This window comes from Mesoplodon densirostris, chromosome 15, assembly GCF_025265405.1.
Source record: "Mesoplodon densirostris isolate mMesDen1 chromosome 15, mMesDen1 primary haplotype, whole genome shotgun sequence".
Lineage (NCBI taxonomy): Eukaryota > Metazoa > Chordata > Mammalia > Artiodactyla > Ziphiidae > Mesoplodon > Mesoplodon densirostris.
Window position 1 is genome coordinate 49,007,215 of NC_082675.1, and position 3,569 is coordinate 49,010,783.

Consider the following 3,569-nt stretch of genomic DNA (forward strand, 5'->3'; position numbering starts at 1 on the left):
AGGATATTTCTGTACAGTGTGTCTCACGGGAATGCAAGGCATTACATTTGAAGCTCAGCCTTTCAGGGTTTCGGCTGCATAAATTAAATATTTATTCACCAACTTACTATCAGTTATAAATTGACCAAAAGAAAGCAGACTGCATGCAGCGGGGGTGCGGGGCGGGGATGGGGGGGGAGACCCCAGGATACGTTACTGGGTTGACTTTGTAAGGGTTGTTTTACTCTAACTGTGGTCGGGGTTTTTGATTGTTTGTTTTTGCTATTTTTTTTAAAGCTTTTGAGTAACTACATCATGTTCAAGGAGAACATTTGTCAAAAGTAATTATCTGAGTTCGGTTGAAGGGCCTTGCTGGTATGTCTTTGGATTCTGGCAAAGGGTTTTAGATAATTGACCCTATTGCCCTGCGAAGAAGTGGCAAAAGTCCTTTTTAATTGAGGTCTAGTTATTGGTAGCTGAAGTGGCCAGGCCCCTTTACTTCATCTTTTAATTTGTAACAGTGTATGTTATTATTTCTCCCCTTAATCTGTGATCGTGTTAATCGCTAAATCACTCACTGTCTATGGATGAATGGGCAGGTGATAGTCATTCTCTAACGAACTACATCTGGGAGAGGAAACTTATTTGTGAGGAATACGTGAAGAGTAAGCAGGAAGCGTTAAGTAGATGCCAGATTGATGTTATCACTGAATTTTTGCTAAAGCAGAGTACATTACTTATTGTTTGCTGAGCCATTAATTCAGAATTGTGTGAGGGTGTGCAAGGCTTCTGAAAACGCCTTCTTCAGTTTCCTTGGAGTGACAATCGAGTATTATTATAGAGCTCCAGTGTATGTGTTTTAAACAAGTGAACAATGAGTTGATTTATAAATATTTTAAAATAATGATTGATGAATTAGCTGTATCTGCCTGCAGAGAGTTCTTTAATAAGTAACAGTATTCTGATGGAATTTAAAGCTAACCATTTGTATTCAATCAGTGTATGTTGCTATTCTTGAAAGTCCTGTGCTTTATTTGATCTAATTATATTGTATTGATAAATCTTGAAATAGGTTTCCGTGTTACAATTTTTTGTTAAAAGTTGTGTTTTCCTCTTGCAAAGTTCATTGGTGGGAAAAGACACACTAGGAGTCATCAACACAAAAGAATTAATGATAGACCAGATGTCTGTATTTTAACCAGACATATTGAACTAGTAGTTATGGTAATTTTTCAATTTGGTTCAAGTTATTTTTCCCCTGGTAGTTGTACAAATGTGTATGTATTCAAAATGTGACAGTTGAAATAAAATACTGAATAAAATAGCAAGTAATTGTTACTGGAAATATCTTTTTCAGAAATTTGCCGTTTGTAGTAGTGACTTATGAGCATTCTTAACTTATTTTGTGAAAAAGGAGAAATGGTTCCATTTGGGTAATAGTGACAGTTTTTCACATTTTCTTTATGGTTACATGAATGCATATAGACTTAAACTCTCTTCCAAACTTGCATGAAAAACATTTTACTCTTATAATTGATAGTATTAATTTATACTCAGTGAAAAAGGGATGCCTTTTTTTAGCATTTCTGTCTTAGAAATACTATTATGTATTTTTACACTGCCACTGCTGATTTTGCTGTCGTTGTTGTTAAGGATTTTTAGCCTTTTCTCTATCAAATGTTAAACCAGATGTCTGATTTTAAAACTAAAGACTAAAGATGGATGGAAAATATGCAACTCAGTATGTGGTTCTTGCAATATATGAACTAAAGAGAGAGTATCCAAATTAATGTTAAGAATAACCTTCCAAATCATCCAGTGTACACTATGTATTATATATCTATATCTATATACATTTATGTGTGTGTGTGTGTGTATATATATATATATATATATATATATATATATATAACCTACTGGTGTGTGTGTTTGCATGTGATTATCTTGAACGAGAGGATATCAAAGCAGAGGAAATGCAAAATAGATTTTTTGAACTGAGACCAAAAGCTTATGCTTAAATGTAGCTTGGTATTCACTTTTAAGAAAAATGTATATGGAAGAACAATTCTTTCTAGAGTAACTGAGAACTTCCATTTGACAACAGAATTTTGGTTTTCTTTGTGAGAAAAGTATCCAGCCTCCAAATCTGTAAACTCTGAGTGTCAGCTCCAGGGATTTTATTTTAGATGGAGATGCAGCTATCAAGCTCTACCAATTTTCTCATAGAAGTATGTCCTGTTTGGATGTGGTGGGCTTTTTTATCTTAGGAAAGGAGGGATGGTGGCATAATTCCCCTGTATTTTCACGAATGCGGTGATTATTAACAGGCTGCCATTTTAAAATAGTAATATGACATCTTTTATTTTCTTTCTGCCCTGCATCAGTTGCAGAAATTTCAGCCTTCAGCCTCCCCCCATCCCCCTCGGCCTTCTGCAGTTGTGGTTGTTACTTAGCGCAGGGCCATTTAATATGGAGTCTGCTCCCAAACCAGATGCATTTTCATCTGTTTTATCTGCTCTTCTGAGGTTGTAGAGTCTCAGAGGATCCCACAATCACATGGAAGTATCTTCTGTCTTAATATATGTAGCCCACAATAAGAATAAAAATCAAAACCATAACTCATGTCGAGCTGGGGCTTTGACTTTAATCCTTTTGACTTTTATCTCAAGTCTTCACTCTGTTACTATAAATACAGTTTAAACCATTGTGAAAGCATCTTCATGCTTCTTTGTAAAAAATGAGGATTTGACAGGACTTTGTTTCACTGCACTGAGGGGTTTCTTTGTTACTGGCTTACCACAGAACATACTGTTATTTATATGTTTATTCTAGGTTAATTCTTTTTTTGACATGCAAAAATGTTGTTGCTTTGAGAAGTGCTTTTTGATAGTTTAATCAGTTTGTTCTATAGGGAATGCTGCTGTTAAGATAATGGTTCAATGTATTAATTTGTTCCCTGAGTTTCCTTCTATTTGTTTCATTCCTTACAATCTTTGTTTAGTCTCACTGGCACCTGAAAATAAATCTTAATCTTCAATAGCTTTGTGCTTGGTAACATGGCTGATTTATTTGCTCATAGTTTAGATACATTCACACAGATAATGAATATCAGTGGGTGTTTTTTTTTTTTGGTAGTTCAAGGTGACCTTTGGAAAAATTTTTAGTGGCAAATTTGACTCATTGTTGGGAGAAAACAGGCACATACCCCTTTATGCCACAGCAGAGTTACTGAAGATTTTAAGTAAATTGAAGTTTTGTAAATCATAATCTATTAAAAATTAAGTAGGGGTTTATTGATTAAAGGAAATCTGTGTGAATCTTTTGCACAGTGAAGATTCTTTTGCATAATGCATTATATTCTAAACAAACTGTTAGGGTTTCTGTCAAATAAAGCTGAATGGTAATGGTAGCTGTTAAACTAGAAAACAATTCATAATTGTTAATGTACTGCTTGCCTTGCCTTTTATCTTTGTATTTCAGAAATAAATATAATTTTTCGGGGGCGGTGAACATAGGGATGGAGGGGAGAGCATTGGTCTTGCTTTTGGCATTTTCTCACTGTTCTAGTGGTGCTCAGATTTTAGGTTATG